The sequence below is a fragment of the Pinus tabuliformis genome, chromosome 2_2 (genome assembly GCF_031772625.1).
Source record: "Pinus tabuliformis cultivar Carrire ecotype Pingquan chromosome 2_2, CPIR1, whole genome shotgun sequence".
In the NCBI taxonomy this organism is placed as follows: Eukaryota; Viridiplantae; Streptophyta; class Pinopsida; order Pinales; family Pinaceae; genus Pinus; species Pinus tabuliformis.
In genome coordinates this window covers 471,067,627-471,093,118 of record NC_142300.1, presented here as the reverse complement: position 1 = coordinate 471,093,118, position 25,492 = coordinate 471,067,627, and positions in this window count along the sequence as shown.

Below are 25,492 nucleotides of genomic sequence, written 5' to 3'. Positions count from 1 at the left end.
GAAGAACCACAGATAGATAGTGAGACACTGATGAAACAACAGCAAGAAAAAGAATCCCAAGCAGCAACTGAAGTGTTGATTTTGAAAAGGCAGCTGCAAGAAAAGGAAGCCTAGTTAGCCTGCATGGCCAGCTGGGCAATGGAGGCATTGCAGTGCAGACAGCCAGCTAAATCATATGCACTGTATCTCAAAGATCAGTGGCTCCAATTCCAGATTAAGACACTGGCCCAGAGGGGCACAATACCATTTCAAGATTATGGCCAATTTATGCATTTATGTGATCATAGTTTAGCCGAGGATAAAGAAAAGCTAGTAGAATTTTACCTACACAACATGGCACTTCCTGACATGAATTTATGGGATCCAAATGTTGCATTGGGAGACTTACAGCTAATGGCTATGGCTTCTTGGATGAGCCATGAAGAAAAGAGGGCAGTGGAAATTCAGAAAATAATGGCAAAAGAGCTAAGTGAGCCCCTGATGATAAGGGCAAAACCAGCAGAACCCTTGGCTCTCATCTATGCCCACCAACACCTTGCAGCCAATCCTCAAGTTCTCCCTGATTATGTTGACAAGCAAGTACAGGCTATTGCTCATTTCAAAGATATAGAGAGATTGTTTGGCGATGACTACCTTCATGCCTGCATGAGAAGATGGAATACATTGCCGCATAGCCTAAGGATCAGGGAGTATCACTCCCCAAACAGGATGAGGGAAGCCATGAGAAGAGTGCCCCTGTATAAGCACTCAATGCAAAATTTGAAAGCCAACTAGATTGGGCTTAAACTCAATCCTCCACTGCTGCTAGGACTGTTGGAAGGAGTTAAGGAGGAGGAAGAACAGAAACAATGGGAAGAAGTGGACAGGAAAGCAGGTTTCCATGATAGAGAGGAAGACATCACATCAAAGGCTTGGGATGTCAAGGAATCTATCAGAGCTATTAAAGATGAAGAGCTAGATTAGTTGCTCAGAGGATGAGCAACCCATTCAGCAAGGGGGTGATGATGAGCCCCAGAAATGGGTAACTATATGGGCTCATTCTACCTCTTATTTCGATTTAATCCACCATTCTCATTAGTTTGTTGCATGTTTTTTAATATATTTATGCTAATAGAGTGAATTGGGTTAGTCACTTTGCCATGTAGTCTAATGAGTGTTTATTGCATATTTTTTGGACAATTTTGGACAAAAACAAGGAATTTATGAGCACATGGCAGCCAAAACTCGAGGAAAACAGGGAAGAGGCCTTGTAGGAGGGGTGTCTTCTTCATTAGTGACCCCTTTCCTTGAATCCTCCATCAAAAGCTCGGAGTACAAAGGCCCACATTGATGATTCCAAGGGGCAGCCGAGCAAGTCAAGTAGGACTATTGTTATCTTCAGTTCTAGGAAGCCGAGTTCCTTGATTTTAGGAGGACTGTTGGAAGTCCCCATTGGTATAAATAATAAGGCTTTGAGCCTCAGAAGGTTAGCTAGTTCTTAGTATATTTTCGCACTTTTGTGCAGCATTGTGCTCAACTCATTTTCGAGCTCTTTTTGAGAACAATTTATGTGATGTAACTGTTATTTTTGATAATGAAGATGAAATAGGTTATGAGCCAGCACTGATCTCTTTCATAGAGCTAAAGCTCTTGGGTTAGGGCCCAACCCAAGCTACCCAGCACCTCCTTTATGTACTTATATGTTTTTTTTTCCATTCATGAGTTAATTTCTGTTGCATATACTCATTTTACTTCATTAGATTAGGTTGCTTTTGATGGTTAGAATAGTTTTTTTTGTTTCAAGTTGTTTAAGTAAGTTGTTGTAGTGATAGAAAAATATCCAAAAAGGCCAACAGCAGGTCTTGATCTCCTTTCTCCCTTCTTGGGACTATGATTTGAGGTCAAGGCACTATTGTCGCCACCAAAAACACAGTTTTTGCTCTTCCATGCAACTGCTAGTGTGATACTTTGATTTGGAAAAGTTGATATTGGTTCAGATTCAATTACTTATATCATTTCATGTCCTTTTTCCATAGTTCTCTCGCATGCTTTTATGTTCATAAGGTATTGTTCAGCATTTTCCAGTTGTAGGTCAGGAATTAGGTCAAGCTAGACAAAACTCTGTTTTTTAGTTCTTGCTTTGGTCAGTTTTGAGAAGTAAATGTGCAGATCTCTTGCAGGACATCCCAACTCATCATTCCTCCATAAAATAGCTAGCACTAGCTCACTTCTTATAGATCTCCTAGCTCATTCGCCACATTTCGCCAATCTGCCCTAATTTCTATGTTGTTTTTCCATAAAGCTGCTTTCTTGCCATTTGAAAAAATCCAACCATCTCCTTCGTCCCTAATCTTCCTTGACAAGTTCTAGACCCATCAACACCTTCATCTAGCCTTCATTTCCCCTTTCCCATCATTTTTCCACCTTCAAACCTCCAAAAACCACTTTCGGCCTCCTCCTGTAGATCCTCCTGTAGATCCCCTGCAACCTCCTGTAGAATTTCCTGTGAGTGACTTTTCAAAGTCTGATCGTAATGGAAGTCTTCATAAGGGTACTAGGGGCTTCTTAGGACATCCCCACACCTTCTCCACCTTCTACAAAATCCAACTCCATCTTCCTTTGCCACCAAACCTCTGCACAGTCACAACCAGTCAAATTACAAGCATAATAATTCCACGTAAAAATACTCAAAAGTACAAAAAGATGATTTCTTCTCATTCCTCTTCAGAAGTAGCTTGAATAAATACAATTTACCTTTTTAGTAGTCAATGGCACTCACTTCATTAGTTTCCATCTCTTTTCTTGCAAAAATAGGGATAGTGGGTAAACTAGGGTTTGCGTTTCATTCCAGTTTTCCTTCTCTTTCTGCAAGTAGAATAGCCCCTGTAGAGTTAGTTTTGTTCCATCACAGTAAAAGCCTCTTCTGAGAACTCATAGAAGTTGGCTTAAGCTCCTAGCGAACTTGTGCCAGCTGATCAAGTGACAGCCTACAGTAAGAGCTAGTACTTGTGCATACAGCACCCTCGCTTCCAAGTTTGTTACGAACTACCGAGTTGATAAAATTAAAGAAGGAAGCTCCAGTAGTTGTAGCATTATTGCTGCAATACTGGAGTCCACCACCTGTGTATATACTTGTTTATCGTTGAATGTATTTTACACAGAGACATCACGCTAAAACACTTAGCAGATTTGGGAAAGTGGACTTGAAATTTTATGCACAGGAGTGTTGAGTCCTATCGGTTCTGGCACATATTATCGCATCGCTATAAGGGAGTGGTCTACGTTAAGGTCTAGACTTGAACCTTTGCGATTTTTTATTACCGATGTATATCGCATCCGAACTTCGGGAGCGGGAGTTATAAAGTGCTAAGTGGCCCATTGCAATCGTCGATAGCGATCAGCGATATCGCATCAGACCTCCGCCAAGGGCAAGCGCCGATTGCGATGAATGTTGCGGACCCGATGCAACATTACAATTTAATTAATGCTATATCATGTTTACCATGTCGGAAGTGACCATTGCAAGTCATAAAGGTATGGCGCGACATGCTGCAGCTGCTGATTGTGATTTCACTGTGGACCCGATGCAGTATAGATGTGGGAGTAATATTTTTTGAAGTCCACCCTTAGCGCTTCGCTCGTGGTTTTTCATATATTTCCTGTGTATTTAAACATTTTTATTGCGTGTGGTTTTTAGGCCAAAAGCCTATAATAACGCTCACAATAGTTCAGGAGGCCTGGATGATAGTTCAGTAGGCTAAATCAAGCCGATTACGATTGCGATTGGGATGTGGCACATCCGCTAAACAAAACTGTCTCTGTGTATGCCTATTATCATTGGAAAAATAGGGCTCTGTTAAAGTTTGAACAGGTAGCAGGTTTGCTCTGTGTGTTTGGTCCTCTCTCGTGAATGAATGCGTCATGTGAGAACGAAGAGATAGAGGAAGCTATAGCGACCAAGAAGCCAGGAAGCCGAAGGGTAAGCCAGCACAGAGGGAGTTGAAGCGAGTGTTGAGGAAGCCAAAGAGCCAGCAAAAAGAGGAAACCGAGAGTCATAGGAATCAGGAGGGTATACAACAAAAAAAACAGAGAATAAGGGGTGTTAGGAGTAGCAGTTGTGTTGTTAAAAATAAGCTGGAGGAATCAGAGGCAGCAGCAAGGTCCAACAGAACCAAAAAAAAGGGCCGAAGGACCAATAGGATAGGAGGCATTTGAAGGGTGAGATTCTCAGCTAATTGTGTTACCCTGTGAAAGAATTAATCAGGTATACAATGCAGTCTAAAGTATAATTCTGTGATGTAATGAATAGAGTTTTATCTAACATTGTTTGAAGGCAGAAGTAGCCAGCAGAGAAACAATCATGTTGAAGCATTCACTGTGACAATAAGAACATATGCTTGAACAGAAAGTAGGTTCTTATGCAGAGTTTAGTGCAGCTATAGTGGACTCACTAAAGCTGTGTGGAGATATGATCAGAGGTCAGCTATTGGAGACTCTGTGTGGACTGTATGAAGAGTTGTAAAGACTCCTTCATGAGAAGACTGGTTGTCATTGATGCTATAGCATGGAGACTACAGTGAAGCTGTAAATAGACAGAACTCAGTAATGAAGAGTTCTGAGAGCATAACATTACTATCAAATGTGCCTTGACAAGATTGGGTTGGAGCCCTTGGGTTGGACATAAAAATAACCATTTTTAACATAAATATAACTAAAATACTATACGTTTTGATAATTTTTTGCTAGAATTGACATGTCAAAATCACAATTTTTATACGATAATTTTAACTAAAAATGGTTAAACAATATCTTTTTCTATGAATTTCATGTCAAAAAAAATAATAAAAATCACTTTTTTTTCAAAAAATAATGATTAACTTAAAAATCAATGCAAAAATCACATATTACCAATATTGAATGTATAACAACCCTAATTGAGTGTTTATTCTTCTCATAAAATGTCAAAGTCAAAACATTGCAAAGCTTGATTTACAAGCATAACTTAAATTTAATCAACAATGTCACGTAATCCAAACTCTTCGTCCTCTAGAGTTTCATCATTGTCTTCTTCCACAATATTTTCTGTTTCATTTTGTTCATTTTCCTCTTCTAATGGGTCTTTGATGTCTGCGAATCTCCCAATGTATGTCTTTCCAAACATTCCATGTAATGGTGGTTGGGGTTCCTTTACCTTTTTTGCCACACATGATTCACTAAAGTCCCCTTTTTTCAACCCAATTTCTTGCATTGCATCTGGAAGAAATTGAAGAGCATTAATTCTTTGCTGAATGAAATTGCACTATACTGGATCTTTTTCAATTGCAATGCAATTTCTTCCTTTTTGAAGGCAACATGCTAGTGTTGTACCTAATTATCAAGCACAAAAGAAATAATGAACTAAATTAGTACAATGACATATTAATTAAAAAAATAACATATTGAAATTCAATTCCATATAATAAAACTTACCTGAGCCAGAAAATAAATCCAGAACCCAATCTCCTTCATTTGAACAAATGTCTATAAGATAGTTAATCAATAATTGTGGTTTTTGATAAATGTTAACTATCTCTCCTTTTGCTTCTTTGTCTTCATATGTTAGTTTTCTCACAACAGCATCATAAGTCAGTATTTGGCTATGACTCTTTCTGTCTACCCGATTAAAAATCATAAACATATGGCTATCATCTTTTTCCCAACTATCAATATGAATGAACTCACAATCATTTATAAATTGTTGATCTTCATTGTGAAGAAGATTTGACTTTTCCCTATAACATGAAATAGTAAAAGTTCAATTAACTTGTACATAAATAAATTTTTCAACATTAATCAAATATACATTTTAAACGTCTTACCATGTAAGTTGTATCCTTGAATTTGTTTCCCCTTGAAGCTTGACAATATCATTGCCAATTGTGTGTCTGAATGAAATGTCACAAATCTCCATAATGGTGATGACGTGACTTCTACAAATCCCGCAACCACTTTACTAAAATCTTGATAAGTATAAGGGTCACTATCATATTCAATGTTTGGAATATTGAAACCATGGGGAATATCTGCAATGACTAGGGCATAATCCCTTTTAGGTATGAGTTTAGCAATGTCTTCACAGTCGCCTTGTATTACTTGATATTGAATAGTGTCTAGCCCATTCCAAATGAAATGATTAAGAGTTGGATCAAGTTGAACATCCTTAATACGTTGCTTCCTCAGTCTTTCGATCTTTATTTTTCAATAAAGCTTTTGAAACTATCTGGCACTCCATTATCATCCTTCCTCATATTTTATAAAATAAACAAATATATGTGTAAGTTATAAATTAAAAATAGTACACAGGTGAATAAAAATGAATGTATAAATCAAGATACCTTTTTAAATGCAAGATAAAAAGATTTTAATGTTGATGTAGAACTTGAATCTGGATAGTTGCGTACAACATCATCCCAACTATCTTCATTCAACAATCTAACCATTTGTTCTTGAATTTTCATATAAACTTTGTGATTGCATAGATAAAATAACAAAAAGTTTAAATAATGATATGTATAACAAATACTACCAAGAACAACATGTTTTATTTAAAATATAATTATAATCTAGAAATAAATAAAAATATTTCAACAAACTTACTTTTGAAATTCTTCAGACATTTCCTCCAATGATAATTCCCCTGACCTCACACAAGATAATATTGTTTTGACAATTTTTTCATCTTTCACTTCTTGCATCGCCCTCCAAGGTGTGATAGTCATATCATCTGGAAGATGCTTCATTTCAAGAGCTAATTTACTGTTGCCACATATCAATGGCTTAGACTTTTTGACCTTCTAGTTTTTAATGGCAATGTCTTCCCACATGCTAAAAATCTCATCAATCAACCTCCAAACATCTCCAGTTCTAAATGCCAATTGGAAAATGTTATCAACACCTCTGAATAAATCACTATGTTTGCTGCCTTTTCCACCTTTTGAATTGGTTTTCTCTTCAATTTGACATCCTATTTCCATACAACATTCCTTTTGGAAATTTGCAGTAACATTTGTCCTATCCCCACCACATTTTTCTTCAAATTCACTATGAATAAATCTAACCATTTGGATGAAAGTCATAGACATCCTATATTCATTATCTGAATTATGATCCCATGCCACTAACTTTTCTTCTGTATCAGATAAACCAGCGTAAATGATACATTTCATTGTTTCAAAATGTGGGTTATTAGGATATTCCTCCATCAATTGTCTTTGAGCTTCTACAGAATGGTTCCCCCCAAGCACATAATAATTGTATTCAAAACATTTTGACTTATCAAATGCTTCTTTGTTGGGAACTTGAAGTGGATCAACAAGAAGCACATAACTAACCACATGAGCATATGGATTGTACCTCATCAATGTCTTCAAGTTGTGAACATGCAGATGATGTGGCTTTCTAACTTGATATTGACATTGTCCTTCACTTGCTTTATAGGTTTACTTGACATCAAGCTGAAATGTGCGACCACCATCAATTAAGTTTCTCTTTGTCAAATTCTCTCGAATGACATTTTATTTTGTTTTGATAATGCCATCTTCTAAATTAGCTCCTGGTGTAATGATTTATCTGCTTTCTTTTGAAGTTTCACTAGGTTCTTGACTGTTGGTATTTTGTTACTTTTGGATTTTTATGGCTCTTCTCAGTTCCAATGTCATCTTAAGTAATGACAAAATATGTTTCATTGTCAATTTCAACTTCATCGTTCTCAAAAGTGACTTGTTTACCCTTGCTAGATTTATCCACCAGAGACCTTTTTTTCTGATTCTTTGGATGTAGTTTTGTAGCATTATCAATTACTTCATTTTGCCTATTTTCCATATCTTCTTCTAACACTGAGTAAAAATTGTTGACAACTTTCATGATATCATGCTCAATGAAATGAATGCCTCCCAACCTAATTGAACAACTTTCAATGAAATTCTGCCAAACAAAATATCATATGTCAATAAAAAACAAAGTTAAAAAATATAGCGAGACACTTTCAAAAACGCAAAATACAAATATAAATAACAATACTTACGATGTTTTGTGTCATCTCATTTACGATTTGACTACACAACTTTGTAGATACCTCTCTCGTGTCATACAATGAATATGATAGTTGGTATTTAACCCTTTCATGTGACTTGAGAGCTTTTGTAAGTACGTAAACAACTTCAGTGTTCGATACCGAACACATATCTACGACTCTTCCCATCACCTCAAAAATTCCATTATCATTCGGTATATCGATATATAGATATATATTCACATTTTTTCTTTCTCTTTCTTTCACATACCACATTCTTGATGGAAATTTCACCTCTTTCGAATTCTTCCAATCTGAAATCATCTTCTTATCACTTGAGGCACTTGAAAGATTTGTAGTCATGAGCTCAGGTGGAGTTCGTTCACCAATGTTTCTTTTAGATGCACCTTTAAGAGTCTTTGGTCCAGAAAGATTCACTGAAATTCTCTTTGATGCCATTTTCCTGAAAAATAGAAACACATAAATCAGTAAATAATAAAAACATATTAACTTAAATTAACAATGAAAATATATCATAAATTTTAATCAACAATCGCCCCACCCACCACCCCTCACATTCCAAAAGGGCATGCATTAACATTCTAGTGTAAAAAAAGTAAATCACGAATAAAACATTTTGCTCAGGCGCCCTCACCCAACCCCTCCCGCACAGCACGGGCGCCCTCACCCACCCACTCCCCCCAAGCATCCCAACCCCCCGGCGGCCCGGGCACCCTCACCCGCCCCACCGCCCGGGCGCCCCGGCCCAACCCCCCCAACCCTCCCCAGCCCGGGCGCCCTCACCCACCCGCCCCAACCCCCCCTAACCCCCCCCACCTGCCTGCTCGGCCAGCCCGGGCGCCCGCACCCACCCGCCCGCCCGCTCGGCCCGGGCGCCCGCCCCACCCCTCCGGGCGCCCTCACCCGCCACCCCGCCCGGCGCCCTCACCCACCCGCCCGCCGCACCCCTCGCGACGCCCTCACCCACCCGCCCCACCCCTCCAGGCGCCCTCACCCACCCGCCCACCTCACCCCTCACCCGCCCGCCCCACCCCTCCCGACGCCCTCACCCGCCCGCCCCACCCCTCTCGGCGCCCTCCCTTCCCCCCCTTCACCCGCTTGCCCGCTCGGCCCGGGCGCCCTCACCCGCCACCCCTCCAGGCGCCCTCACCCGCCACCCCTCCAGGCGCCCTCGCCCGCCCCACCCGTCCCAGCGCCCTCCCTACCCCCCCTCACTCGCCCGCCCCAACCCTCCAGCCGCCCCCACCCCTCCCGGCGCCCTCACCTGCCCGCCCCACCCCTCCGGGCGCCCTCCCTACACCCCCCCCCCACCCGCCTGCCTGCCCGCCGGCCCAGGCACCCTCACCCGCCACCCCTCTGGGCGCCCTCGTCCGCCCACCCGCCCGGCCCACCCCTCCAGGTGCCCTCACCCGCCCCCCCGCCCGCCCGCCCCACCAACCCCCCGCCGCCCGGGCGCCCACCCACCCTCCCTCCGCCCAGGTGCCCCACCCACCCTCCCTCCGCCCCGCCACCCAGGTCGCCCGCGCCCCCGCCCGGCAGGCGGCAGGGTGATTCCCGGAGAATCACCCTACCACCTACCGGGTAGGGGCGTGGGCGGCCCGGGTGGCGCCTGCACGAGGGCGCCTCGTGCAGGCGCCACCCAGGCTGCCCGCGCTCCTGCCCGGCAGGCGGTAAGGCAATTCCCGGAATCGCCCTGCCGCCTGCTGGGCAAGGGTGCGGGCGGCCCAGGTGGCACCTGCACAAGGCGCCCTCATGCAAGCGCCACCCGGGTCGCTCGCGCCCCCGCCCGGCAGGCGGGAATCGCCCTGCCACCTGCCGGGCGGGGGTGTGGGTAGCCCGGGTGGTGCCTGCACGAGGCACCCTCGTGCAGGCGCCACCTGGGCCACCCGCGCCCTCGCCCGGCAGGCGAGAATCACCATGTCGCCTGCCGGGCGGGGGCGAGGGCGGCCCGAGTGGCGCCTGCACGAGAGGGCGTGTCACGCCCCTACACCTGCGGTAGTCTTCCAACCGCTTGTAGCAAGGTGCGGCACCACCGAATGTTTTCTTTTCACCAATACTAACATTCATGGACTACGCCTACTTTCACTTTAACATTACTTAGCTTGTGTTTCGCAACCAAGTAAACATGCAATTATCCTTTATACTTAATGAAGCCCATACTCATTCATTATCCATAGCAATTATAACAAGAACATCAACAATTGCAACAGTATAAAGGGGAGGGGCAACTCCCCGTAATGTGAGTCTGCCCGACAATATATTAAGAATATCAGTTTACAATATACAAGTGTGTCTTGGCCAAACCAAGTCTCACACTTAACCAAATTTACAAAGAGAGGCAACCTTGCCTTTTACAATCTTGTGCACCTCTTGCACAAAGGGCGGTGCTCACCCGAGCCACCTAGATACCCTTGCCAAGTCCTACACAAAATCTGCACCTTCACCGAACCCCGGGCACACCTTGCCCACACCTTCACCCATCCACCGAGTGCAAATTACTTCTGTGCAACAAATTACTTCTGTGCAACCTCCAAGTTCAGCGCATGAGCTATGCGCTTTACCCCTTGTATTTCTGCGCACTCTAGACTTACGCACTTCCTTAGAGTGAATGCCTGTCGAGTGAATCCAAATGAACCTCAACGCATGTGTGTTTATACACATGTTAGCGTGGAACCACATGTGGGCGGTGGCACTCCAGCTGACCCCCAAACTATGGTTAACACACCCTCACACGCCCCACCGCCCTGGCGCCCTGGCCCAACCCCCACAACAGTCCCCAAACCGGGCACCCTCACCCGCCTGCCCCAACCCTCCCTATACCCCCCCGACCTTCCCGCTCGGCCGGCCCGGGCACCCTCACCCACCCGCCCACCCACTCGGCCCGGGCGCCCTCACCCGCCACCCCTCCGGGTGCCCTCGCCCGCCCGCCCGCCCCACCCCTCTGGGGGCCCTCACCCGCCCCCCCGCCCGGCGCCCTCACCCACCCGCCCGCCGCACCCCTCGCGACGCCCTCACCCGCCCGCCCCACCCCTCCAGGTGCCCTCACCCGCCCGCCCGCCCCACCCCTCCTGGCGCCATCACCTGCCCGCCCCACCCCTCCCGGCGCCCTCCCTACCCCCCCCTCACCCGCCCGCCCGCTCGGCCCGAGCGCCCTCACCTGCCACCCCTCCGGGCGCCCTCGCCCGCCCCACCCGTCCCAGCGCCCTTGCTACCCCCCCCCCCCCCCCACCCGCCCGCCCCAACCCTCCCGCCGCCCCCACCCCTCCCAGGGCCCTCACCTGCCCGCCCCACCCCTCCGGGCGCCCTCCCTACCCCCCTCCCCACCCGCCTGCCCGCCCGCCAGCCCGGGCGCCCTCACCCGCCACCCCTCCGGGCGCCCTCGCCCGCCCACCCGCCCAACCCACCCCTCCGGGCGCCCTCACCCGCCCCCCCGCTAGGCGCCCTCACCCACCCGCCCGCCCCACCCCAACCCCCCTCCGCCCGGGCGCCCACCCACCCTCCCTCCGCCCGGGCGCCCCACCCACCCTCCCTTGGCCCCGCCACCTGGGTCGCCCGCGCCCCCGCCCGGCAGGCGGCAGGGCGATTCCCGGAGAATCGCCCTGCCACCTACCAGGCAGGGGCGCGGGCGGCCCGGGTGGCGCCTGCATGAGGGCGCCTCGTGCAGGCGCCACCCGGGCTGCCTGCGCCCCCGCCCGGCAGGCGGCAAGGCAATTCCCGGAATCGCCCTGCCGCCTACCGGGCAGGGGTGCGGGCGGCCCAGGTGGCGCCTGCACGAGGCGCCCTCGTGCAAGCGCTACCCGGGTCGCCCGCGCCCCCGCCCGGCAGGCGAGAATCGCCCTGCCACCTGCTAGGCGGGGGCGCAGGCAGCCCGGGTGGCGCCTGCACGAGGCACCCTCGTGCAGGCGCCACCTGGGTCGCCCGCGCCCTCGCCCAGCAGGCGGAAATCACCGTGCTGCCTGCCGGGCGGGGGCGAGGGCAGCCCGGGTGGCACCTGCACGAGAGGGCGTGTCACGCCCCTACACCTACGGTAGTCTTCCAACCGCTTATAGCGAGGTGCGGCACCACCGAACGCTTTCTTTTCACCAATACTCACCTTCGTGGACTACGCCTAATTCACTTGTCCTTACTTAGTTTGTTTTTCACAACCAAGTAAAATGCAATTAGCCTTTATACTTAATGAAGCCCATACTCATTCATTATCATCATGCAATTAACCAAGAACAATAACAATTGCACACAAGTATAAAGGGGAGGGGCAACTCCCGAACAAGTCTGCCCAACAATATATTATAATCAGTGTTTCTTCAATAATACAATCATCAAGTATACTTGGCAAAACTCCAAGTCTATACTTAGAATAATTACAATACAGGCTTAAACTGCCTTACAACATCAATGCCAACCTTACACGGTAGGAGGGTGCTCACCTGAGACACCTAGAACTCCCCCTTAGATTCTGCATGATTCCGCACTTATACCGCACCCTGAACGACCTACGACTGACCTCCGGTAAACTGGCGCACCTTCACCGTGGAGCGCATGAGCTATGTGCACTCCAACCTTTACTGCGCACTTACGTTACCCCTGTACTCTGCGTAGATAGAGATGCGAAGTTCGATGATTGAAATGAGTCCTTGTGCTCCAAATATATACACAAGTCAATGTGTTAACAAGGGGTGCGTACAGCCTTAAGGCTAACCCCCAAGTAATAGTAACATGCCCATTAGACAGCACTTGCAAGTCGGCTTGCAAGTCATTACACCAACGCATATATATATCGTATCCTCTCCAAGTGTTTCGCATATGTTCCAACCTTCGTCGCATTTTTCGTCGCATTAGTCTGCCCGCTCGTCGCACTTCCGCACGCCCGTCGCACTTTCGCACGCCCATCGCACCCACGCGCCCGTCGCACCTGGCACACAACCGACCCATGTTTGCGAAGGCCTTACATCCTCCTCCACCTTAAATCGTTGTCGTCCTCGACAAAATACCATCTCGGTAACCACCCACCAAGATCATCATCATCCATGATATCGACTCCTCTATATAAGGCAAACATCCCTGCAACATATATAGAACTCCATCTCCATCATGTCTCACCTTAGTGACTAACTGCCACCAAGATACCCATACCAAGGTATGTACCTCTACGGTATGTTCTCCATCAGATATCATCTCGATCCATGATCATCGACTCCTCTGCCACAATCTCTACTGCAACATCTCGTGTCGACCCCATCATGTGTCATCATGTGAACCTCTGTCATGATACTCCAACAAAATGTCAACACATTTCTGCACACTTCGTGACCCCATGTCTGAACTAGTTGGGTAGCTAATCCAACCATCACGCTCAATCCATGAGAGTGAACATCCTCATGCCATCATTCGTTGTTCCTCAAACATCTGCCACATCCTCGACTCATCAAGAATCTACCTCCATAATCCATGCTCAGGTCCATGGAAACTCCATCCATCTGCAACATGTCATGATGCTTGATGCCAAGCCATCCCTGCACCATCAGTCATACCTGCTCAAACATGTTTAAGGACTCACTGCCATGAGCAGCTAACAATGAGCCCCATCTTCTTCATCCATCTAAGAAGATGTAGAGGGAGTAGAGCCTGAAGGCTCTCCCTCACTAATCAACTCAATCCATCTATCAGGATCCTCAATCTCCATCCTTTGTAGATATGCATCCCGGTCTTCCTTCTGGACATCCGGCCTCACATATGCCTCCTCATCATCATCATCATCCTCCACCAGCTCTAGCCTTCTTGACAAATCCAAGATGCTATCTGAAAGTGATCTAATGACCAATGACTGCTCGGTAAGCTTTGCCTCAATAGTAGACAATCGCTTATTCACCTTTTCCTTATCTTCCATTTGCATCACTCCCAATTTACAATCAGGCCTTGTCACACCAATGGTTGGAACACCAATGGGTACATCTTCCCTTCCATCATAAATGTAGAGCTTCCTCAAATGTGGAACAACCATAGCCTCAAATTGTTTCATGAATTCCATCCCTAATACAGCTTCATAGTCATCAATCCACACTATAGTGAAGTCCACCTTCCCGGTCCATTCACCAAGTGTAGTGTCCACCCTCTCAGCTATACCAAGAATCTCAATAGGAGGAGAATTCACTGTCTTCATTTGTGCCTTTGTCGGTACAAACTTCAGCCCAACTCTTCTCGCAGTATCTTCACTCATGAAGTTGTGAGAAGCCCCACTATCCACCATAGTGAGTATATCAGCACCTCCAACCTTCATCTAAACATACTCCAATCTGTTCCTTTCAGGATCCCTCCTAGAGACCACCTCCGTAGTAGCAGAAGCACCAAGTATCTGCATCATCCCCATAGAAGAACCTTCATTCTTCGCATCAGATTGTGCAATCGCAGCCACCTTTGGTTTAGAAGGACAATTCTTCACCGTATGTGGTCCAGCACATATCCAACACTTCAAGGGTTTCTTCGTCTTCGAACTATCATCCGATTTCAAAGCAACTTCCTTCTTCTTATCTCTGGGTTTATCAGACTTCTTCTTCCTATCATCAGAAGTCTCATCATAATGCTCCACCAACCTGTCAACAGCAGCAAAAGCTTCTTCAAGTGTCCTAATCTTCTGCCTCTTCACCTCATTGCGTGCCCAAGGCTTCAACCCAATAATGAAGTTGAACACCTTGTCCCTTTCCGCCATGTCAGGAAGTTCCAGAGCTGCACTTGCAAACTCTCGCTGATATGCTTGTAGGCTTCCGATCTGCTTTATGTACTTAATCTTCGTCCTTGCTTCCCATGTTTCATCCTGAGGACTGAAATGAGTCTGCAAAGCCTTCTTCATGTCATCCCACGAAGTGATGTCATCAGCACTACCATTGGCAATCTGATCCAACCTCCTTCGCCACCACATCTTAGCATCCTTTGTTAAGAACTGAGCAGCTACCTTGACCTTTGTCTCATCATCAGATAGACCCAACCGTTCCAAGTATTGCTCCATGTCCCATAGAAAGTTGCCAAGAGTCTTTGCATTCCTTGTGCCATCATAAGATTCTGGTTCCTTGACCTTCACATGAGGTACTCCTCCACCTGAGTTATGCCTCACTGCCTTCTTCAACACCGCTATCTCGTCCTTGGCTTCGTCAAGAGTTTTCTTCAAGTTCACGATCTCTGCAAGACCTTGATCCCTTGCTTCTTCAACCTCTTTGACCCTTACTTCAAGTTGTGTACACATAAGATCAGTGTACTCATACTGTGTTCGGAGTTCATCATGTTGTGTTCGGAGTTCATCGAGCTCTTCCCTTGTCTTCAAGTTGGCCTCTTGTTCTTTAGCAAACAAGTCCATCTTCTTATCCCAAGAAGTCTCCATACTCTCCATCTTTTCCAACACCTTTTCAATGAACCCAATAGTAGTATCCTTCATCACATGACTAGACCCAGCCTGAGATTCGACTGCCATCTCTAACAGCTTCTTTCTCCTTTGCAATCTAGTTTCGACCATCCAACGGCTTCACCAGGTCACCTGCAACTAGAACCAACCCTTGTTCCACTTGTGTGAAACAGTTTCCTTCACCTGCAGTACCTGTCACGAGCAAACCTTGCTCATACCGAGTCTTGAAACTACCTTCAAATGCTTCAACACCTGAACCTGTTCAAGCCTCAATATCACCTGTTATCAACTTCAAACCTTCACGAGCAAACCTTGCTCTGATACCAACTTCACTTCGGTGAAGTTGTGTAGCAGCTTCAACCTTCAATACCCTGAATCAGCTGCTCTGATACCAACTGTCACGCCCCTACACCTGCGGTAGTCTTCCAACCGCTTATAGCGAGGTGCGGCACCACCGAACGCTTTCTTTTCACCAATACTCACCTTCGTGGACTACGCCTAATTCACTTGTCCTTACTTAGTTTGTTTTTCGCAACCAAGTAAAATGCAATTATCCTTTATACTTAATGAAGCCCATACTCATTCATTATCATCATGCAATTAACCAAGAACAATAACAATTGCACACAAGTATAAAGGGGAGGGGCAACTCCTGAACAAGTCTGCCCAACAATATATTATAATCAGTATTTCTTCAATAATAAAATCATCAAGTATACTTGGCAAAACTCCAAGTCTATACTTAGAATAATTACAATACAGGCTTAAACTGCCTTACAACATCAATGCCAACCTTACACGGTAGGAGGGTGCTCACCCGAGACACCTAGAACTCCCCCTTAGATTCTGCACGATTCCGCACTTATACCGCACCCTGAACGACCTACGACTGACCTCCGGTAAACTGGCACACCTTCACCGTGGAGCGCATGAGCTATGCGCACTCCAACCTTTACTGCGCACTTACTTTACCCCTGTACTCTGCGTAGATAGAGATGCGAAGTTCGATGGTTGAAATGAGTCCTTGTGCTCCAAATATATACACAAGTCAATGCGTTAACAAGGGGTGCGTACAGCCTTAAGGCCGACCCCCAAGTAATAGTAACATGCCCATTAGACAGCACTTGCAAGTCGGCTTGCAAGTCATTACACCAACGCATATATATATCGTATCCTCTCCAAGTGTTTCGCATATGTTCCAACCTTCGTCGCATTTTTCGTCGCATTAATCTGCCCGCTCGTCGCACGCCCGTTGCACTTTCGCACACCCGTCGCACCCGGCACACAACCGACCCATGTTTGCGAAGGCCTTACAGGGCGCCTCGTGCAGGCGCAACCCGGGCTGCCCGTGCCCCCGCCCGACAGGCGGCAGGGCGATTCTTGGAATCGCCTTGCCGCCTACTAGGCGAGGGCGCGGGCGGCCCGGGTGGCGCCTGCACGAGACGCCCTCTTGTGCAGGCACCACCCGGGCCGCCCGCGCCCCTGCCCGGTAGGCGGCAAGGCGATTCTCCGGGAATCGCCCTGCCGCCTGCCGGGCGGGGGCACGGGCGACCCGGGTAGCGAGGTCGAGGGAGGGTGGGTGGGGTGCCCGGGCGGAGGGCGGTTGGGGTGGGGCGGGCGAGTGGGTGAGGGCGCCTGGCGAGGGGGCGGGTGAGGGCACCCGGAGGGGTGGGCGGGCGAGGGTGCCCGGAGGGGTGGCAGGTGAGGGTGCCCGGTCCGGCGGGCGGGCGGGCGGGTGGGTGGGGGGGGGGGGGGATAGGGAGGGCGCTCGGAGGGTGGGGCGGGCAGGTGAGGGCGCCGAGAGGGGTGGGGGCGGCGGGAGGGTTGGGGCGGGCGGGTGAGGGGAGGGGGGGTAGGGAGGGCGCTGGGACGGGTGGGGCGGGCGAGGGCGCCCAAAGGGGTGGCGGGTGAGGGCGCCCGAGCCGAGCGGGCGGGCGGGTGAGGGGGGGTAGGGAGGGCGTCGGGAGGGGTGGGGCAGGCCTTGAGGGCGCCGGGCGAGGTGGGGCGGCCCGGCCCTCATGCAAGCGCCACCTGGGTCACCCGCGCCCCCGCCCGGCAGGCGGGAATCGCCCTGCCGCCTGCCGGGCGGGGGCACGGGCAGCCCTGGTGGCGCCTGCATGAGACACCCTCATGCAGGTGCCACCCGAGTCGCCCGCGCCCTCGCCTGGCAGGCAGGAATCACCGTGCCGCCTGCCGGGCGGGGGCAAGGGCGGCCCGGGTGGCACCTGCACGAGGGTGCCTCGTGCAGGCGCCACCCGGGCCGCCCGTGCCCCCACCCGACAGGCGGTAGGGTGATTCTTGGAATCGCCCTGCTGCCTACCAGGCGAGGGCGCAGGCGGCCCGGGTGGCGCCTGCACGAGGCACCTTCTCGTGCAGGTACCACCCGGGCTGCCCGCACCCCCACCCGACAGGCGGCTGGGCGATTCGCCCTGCCACCTGCCGGGCGGGGGTGCGGGCGGCCCGGGTGGCGCTTGCACGAGGAGCCCGAATCGCCCTGTCGCCTGTCGGGCAGGGGCGCGGGCGGCCCGGGTGGCGGGGCGAGGTGGGCAAGCGGACGAGGGCGAGGGCGCCCGGAGGGGTGGCGGGTGAGGGCGCCCGGGCCGGGCGGGCGGGTGAGGGCGCCGGGAGGGCTGGGCCGGGCAGGTGAGGGCGCCGAGAGGGCTGGGGTCGGCGGGTGAGGGCGCCGGGAGGGGCCGGCGTGTGAGGGGGGGTAGGTAGGGTGCCCGGAGGGGTGGGGTGGGCGGGTGAGGGCGTCGGGAGGGGTGCGTGGTGGGTGAGGGCGCCCGGGCTGGGAGGGCGGGAGCGGGGGGGTAGGTAGGGCGCCTAAAGGGGTGGGGTGGGTGGGTGAGGGCGTCCGGACGCGTGGGGCGGGCAGGTGAGGGGGGGGTAGGTAGGGCACCCGCAGGGGTGGGGCGGGCGGGTGAGGGCGCCGGGAGGGGTGCGCGGGGGGTGGGTGAGGGGGGTGGGGCGGGCGGGCGGGTGGGCGCTAGGGAGGGCGAGCAGGTGAGGGCGCCCGGGGGGGTGGGGCGGGCAGGTTTAGGGCGCCCGGGGGGGTAGGGCGCCCGGGGGGGTGGGGCGGGGGATGACGGCCCGCCACTCGGGCCTCCCGTGCCCCCGCCCGGCAGGCGGCAGGGCGATTCCCGGGGGGGTGGGGCAGGCGGGTGAGGGCGCCCGGAGGGGTGGGGCGGCCGGGTGAGGGCGCCCGGAGGGGTGGTGCGGGCGAGTGACGGCCCACCACCCGAGCCGCCCGCGCCCGCGCCCGGGTGGCGGGGCCGAGGGAGGGTGCGCGGGGCGCGCCCGGGGGGGAAGGGGGTTGGGCAGGGGGGCGCACCCACGGGTATTAAGCAAATGAGGTTGACCGGGCCCACCATGCTCACGATGGATGTAATTGTTATTTTGGCTCAGGAAAATTATTAATTTAAAAAAAAAAAAAATAAATAAATAAATAAATATTTTTCATTAAACTAATTTAATATAAAAGTTTTCAAGGAAAAAAATTTAACTTACCTTTCAATTGCGAGAATTCTTCGTTGAATATGTTGTTGATAGCGATTTAGCTGCTCCACAAATTCACGAGTCTTTCAACGATTTTCAGAAAGCCTGGATGTGATGTGAGTAATAGTGATAATGAAATTTTAATATATAAGTGAAGTTACGGAGATGTTTTACTGTACGATTAATATGGGATAATTTGTTTTACAATATTATAAAGTGAATATTATATATTTGTTTTACAACGGGTTGAATGTGGGATAATTTGTTTTAAAATATTATAAAGTGAATATTGTAGTATTGTAAAGCGAATATTATATGGGCTAACTATTAAAATAATTAATGTAGAAGTTGTAGTGTACAATTTTAATTATGATTTCATAAAAAAAATTAGTTTACATTTTTCAATAAATTGTAGAACAAAATAATGAAGGTAAATAAATTTAACAAACTTTTTGGAGGGAAATATTTTCGCGAAACTTTTTGGAGGGAAATATTTTCGCAAAATTTTTTGGGGGGGAAATTTCATTCTTTAAGCTATATAATATCTTTAGGAGACTCTCCATTTGTATCATTCAACATCTTCTATTTGAAAGGGATGGATTGTTCTAATAGTGAAGTTTTGATTTATACACCATCAACTTCTTCATCGCGTAACAACTCTATTCATATTGATGAATATAGCGGGAATTCTTCCACTATGAATAGAAAGTCAATTCTTCCACTTAGTCCTGATTCTAAGGACTATGAGAGCAGCACTGATGAAAGAGGGGATGGAGAATTTCAAATAAATAAAGAGTCACAGATTCCACTTAGTCCTACTTCTAAGGACTATGAAAGCCGCAGTGATGAAGAGCATGATGGTGAAGTTCAAAAGAACGGAGTGCCACGATGTCCACTTAGTCCTAATTCTGAGGACTATGAGAGCAGTAGTTTTGAAGAGCATGATGGTGAAGTTCAAAAGAATGGAGGGTCACGGTGTCCACTTAGTCCTAATTCTGAGGACTATGAGAGCAGCAGTTTTGAAGAACATGATGATGAAGTTCAAAAGAATGGAGTGTCACGGTGTCCACTTAGTCCTAATTCTGAGGACTATGAGAGTAGCAGTTTTGAAGAGCATGATGGTGAAGTTCAAAAGAATGGAGTGTCACAGTGTCCACTTAGTCCTAATTCTGAGGACTATGAAAGCAGCAGTTTTGAAGCATATGATGGCAAATTTCAAAAGAATGGTGTGTCACGATGTCCACTTAGTCCTAATTCTGAAGACTATGAGAGCAGCAGTGATGAAAAGCATGTTGTTTATTTTCAAAAGTATGGAGTGTCAAAGTGTCCACTTAGTCCTAATTCTAAGGACTATGAGAGCAGTAGTGATGAAAAGCATGATGTTGATTTTCAAAAGTATGGAGTGTCACGGTGTCCAGTTAGTCCTAATTCTAAGGACTATGAGAGCAGCAGTGATGAAGAGTGGGATGATGAATTTCAAAATATTGAAGTACCACAGCATCCACTTAGTCCTAATTCTGCGGACTATGAGAGCAATAGTTATGAAAAGCGTGATGATGAATTTCAAAAGAATGGAGTGTCACTGTGTCCTCTTAGTCCTAATTCTAAGGACTATGAGAGCAGCAGTGATGAAGGACAGGACGATGCACTTAGTCCTAATTCTAATGAGTATAAAGGTAGCAGTGACAAAGGACGGGATGTAGCATCTTCAATAAGTAAACAGTCACATTTTCAACGTAGTCCTAATTCTATGGACTATGAGAGTAGCACTGGCAATGCATATGAGGAAGAATATCCATTAAACATCGAGTCAGATTTTCCATTCAGTCTGAATTCTAAGGACTACGACAGTAGCACTGAAGAAGCGGAAGATGAAGAATATCCTCCAAGTCAATATTTGAAAAGCAGAGTTGATCATAGTGTGGATAACATTCCTCTTAATGATGATGAAAAGCCTTATACAAATGATGATCCAATGATGGAGATGTTGCCAAGAAATATTGTATCAAGGAGTAGGAGAAGACCTTTTCGTATCAATGCAAGTTTTTCTAGTTATACAAGGGGTAGAGCAGAATATCTGACGAGAAGAAGTTCTATCAGTGCTCTCATTTCAAGTGAATGTTGCCAAAAATATTGCTTGAAACATATGGATTTCAAATTTGCATTAGAAAGCAGGAAGAGATATTTGTCAACGAATAAAAGCATGCAAAATTCATATTTAGTTGGGTGCATGCAATCTACGTTGTCAGGTTATGATTATCATATTGGGACTTTTTTTATCTGTAGAAAAGGTTTCAAAATGTTTTATTCGATTGGGAATTTTCATCTCTCGAGAATTCAAGAAAATTTGGAAAAGGATCCCACATTTTATTCAGAAGTATGTCATAAAAGACAGTTTGGTCCATTATCAAATACTGCAATGTCATGGATGAAAGATTTATTTTCAAACAATGGAGAGTGTATGCCAAATAGAGAGATAATACATATTCCAGATAATTTTTCAAGACGAGAAATCTACAACTTATACAAAGAATATGCAGAAGGTGTTGAGGGACATGGCCAGTTTATTACATATCAATATTTTGTGAAGGTATGGAAGAAAGAATTCAACAATGTCCGTATTCCTAAGAAGACAAGGATGGGGATTTGCAGTACATGTGCTTCTTTTAAATCAAAAAGGGACAAATTTGAAGGCTCAGAAAGAGGTAAGCGTTCATAACTTTAACTTTTAAAATTGTATATTCATCAACTATGAAATCATATTTATTAATGAATCTCTTTTATGTTGTGTAGATTTAATTGTCAAACAACTTCAGGAGCATCGCGAACAACAAACAAACGAAAGGAAGAAGTTGTAAAAGCATCGAAAGAAGTGTTATGATAATCTGAATAAATATTTGGGTTTGATAATTGATGGTATGGACCAGAAGAAAACACTTTTACCACATTTTGTTCGCACACCCAAAAATTTACAGGAGGAAAACTTTAGTCAATTTCACTTGGTCAGTTGTATGGTCTTCAACGAGAAAATGTTGCCAAGGGTGTACTTCACAGCTCCAAATATTCATAATGATGCAAATCTGACCATAACCATAATTCATGATGTGATTTCTCATTGGTCTGGTAATCTTCCTGAAGTTTTGTATCTACAATTGGACAACACTTGCCGTGAAAACAAAAATCAGGTTGTTTTTGGATATCTAAACATGCTTGTTGAATTGAGAATTTTTCAAAAGGTAAAGGTTGGCTTCCTTCTTGTTGGGCACACTCATGACCATATTGATCAGATGTTCAGTCGTTTTTCAGTCACATTGGGGAGGAAGGAAGTTGGGAGGTTGCCATCACTAATTGAATGTATTAAGAAATCATACATGCCAGAGCCTACTTTTGATGTGTTGGAAGAAACTGTTGACATGCGAAGGTTTATTTTGGGATCATATGGTGAGGGGAAATGCATTGAACAACTTAATGACATTAGCTTCCAACATCAATTTCGTATCAAAAAAATTGATGGGAAAACACTAATATGGGGCAAGAAGTATTCAACTACTACAGAATGGGCACCGTCATCAGGTTTGCAATTTTTGAAGTTCATTCTAGATCATCCAATATTTGCATAAAAAATATTGTTATTACAATCAGTTGGTGAAGTCAGAATGCACGCAGACAGAGCAGGGATATAAATTATTCTGATTGCCTGGAAGAAATTAAAAAATGTATTAGATATACATGAGTACTTTGACATTGCTGATTCAGTTTGGTGGGAGTCATTTTTCAATAATCAAAGTGATATCATTTCGACAACAACAAATGAAGATATACCTTTGAAAAATCCATTTATTTGGCCACAAAGTGTGTCGAATGAACATGAGGAAGTAAACATTGTTGAACAGCAACAATCTCAAGGTATTATAAATTCTTCACAGGCAGCGGAAAGAGAGATGTATATTGGTTCCAGAAGATCTCATGCACAACATGAAGCCATGGAAGACCTTTATAGGGGTTCAGTACGGGATATTAAGGAGGGTTGCATGATTGCATTGCTAGCAGATGGAGATCCCAATGGCTATCCATTTTGGGTTGCTAAAGTTATAAAGGTCTTTACAGAAAATGAGGATGTTACAAGTGTTGAAGTAAATTGGTATGCCACAAATACACACCCATTCAATGGTTTGTATAAGCCAGAGATGGTAGTTGACAAAAAAGATGGCGGAAAAAGAAGAAGAAAGGGTACAAATGTAAATCACCGCCGCACAGACATATTAAAATTGGAGGATGTAGACATACTTGTTTATGAATTCAATTTAAAAAAGAGAGGAACTCTTCACTTCAAGACGATAGAGATTATGAAAAGGTTGTTACCAGAAGGAACAGTGTTGACATGGGAGTCACCTGAAACCAGTTGTAGATCTAGAATAATTTTGAAACCTGAAATGTTGGGCATGCATGTGGACTCAGATGGGGCACTAGTTGATGAAAGAGAAGAATATGGAACATCTTCGTCAACATCCAGTCACTCATCTGAAGATGTGAATTCTGATGGTGTGCCAGAAAATATGAGTGATTTTGAATAATTGTTTAAGACAGTTTATATAACTGATGTATGCATCGTATCTTCAAATAAAATATGTTTTCCATATGGTGTTAAATGAGAAGTTATGAGGCATTTTTATGTTGTTGGATTATATGTCTTAATTATGATAAATTTTATTGTTTAAAATATCTACAATGCAATATTAAATTAGAGATATAATGTATGTTTTATTCAATATACAAATAATGACTTTTGAATGCATTTAGTGATGTAATTTGTTCATAATGTCATGGTTTTTTAATTTTATAATTGAAAAAATTTCAATTTTTTTTGTATCTAGCATGTAATGGTTGAAAACATGTTAAATTTATACTTAGGAAAGAAAAATGATATTCTACCAAAAACATTAGTTTGTTTTTTCCCTCATAAACAACTTTGTTTGACACAAAAATTTGGTTTTATTAGCATTTTTTTTAAATTTTGAAAATTGACCCTAAAAAAAAAAATCATTGTTCCAGTGTCATCGCTTTCATTTTGAAGCTATATTTTGCACGAAAATTTCATAGTAAATTTTGTAGTCACTGCCATTTTTAAAGCATGTTCAAAATTGACGCCTAAAAAATAAAAACATCGTTCCAATATACACACTTTTCGTTTTGAGCACTGTTTTTGATGCTTTTTGGGGTTTTTTGGCCAGAGTTCCCGTTTTGAGTTTATAGTTCCCGTTTCAAAGTTTACATTCTTGTTGAAGGGATGAACAAAATCTTGAAGAGCTCTCAGGCCTTGGATGACATGCTTAGCTATCAGAGATGTCCATTTGATAAATCAGGTCTTGGGTATGCAGGTGAATCCTCAAACAAGAATGAAAATGCCTTAAACAAAAGGGATGTGAAGAAGCCAGAAAGAAATGGTGATGCTCCCAGTTCCAGCAAAGGCAAGGAGAAAAATCAAGGCTACAATAGAAGAAATCTTGCTCCAAGAAGAAATCCTGCTCCAAGAAGAAATGTAGATGATGTCAAAGATGCGAGAGGCAATGGTTATCATCAAAGGATCCCAAGGTAGAAAGGCTTCAGAAGTACATCAAGGAAATCTCCATCTCCCAGGTACCAAAGTTCATTTTTTGGTTATTGTTATTCTTGTACAAACTTTGGTCACATGGAAAAAGACTGTAAAGCATATCATAAAGATAGATGTTATGACCCCCAACCATCTCATAGAGATAAATATTATGGTCCCCAACAATCTCCAAGAAACAATTTTGCAGGAAGAAATCATGAATTCTTATTCATGAACAATGTAGAATGCTTCAAGTGTCATAACATTGGTCATATGGCACGTGATTGTAACTTAACTTGGGCTCTTACACAAGCTAAAACCATGCAAAAGAAGAAAGTTACACAAGTATGGAGAAGGAAGCAAATACAATCCGAAAGTCCCTTGTGCTCTCCAACCAACAGCATATGTCATTGGCCTGAATTTTGACAATCTAAGCATTTGATGAGAAGAATCTACCAAAAGATCTGATGCATATAGTTAGGGGGAGCCTGTGATTCTTGATCATTATTGCAGAAGCTTTTAGTGAAGGGGTCCTTATGAAATCCTTGTTGAAGCTATATTAACAATCATTCTTTGATTAAGATCATTTCTCAGGAGTACTCCACTGAAGAACATGATCCTGTAACCATTCTTTAGACTGTTGTTAAAGAAATAGGGCAAATAATTATGGTGCTGATATTACAGATGCTAAATGTCTTGACTCAGGGATTTGATGTGAGAACAGAAATTATGGACACTAATAGAGGAAATCTTCAAACAAACAGATACATCTAGAATGGAGTCTGAAGTAAGAGCAGTTGGCAACATATAACAAACTGAAGAATTGCAAAAAGATGCAAATCAGCAAAATGATTTTAAAACATAGTCACAGATTGGATATCTAAATCTGCTAGGGAAATAACTTGCTAAGATATGTACAAGAACACAAGGAAAATATGGCTCATAGAAAGGAGAATGTGGTGCA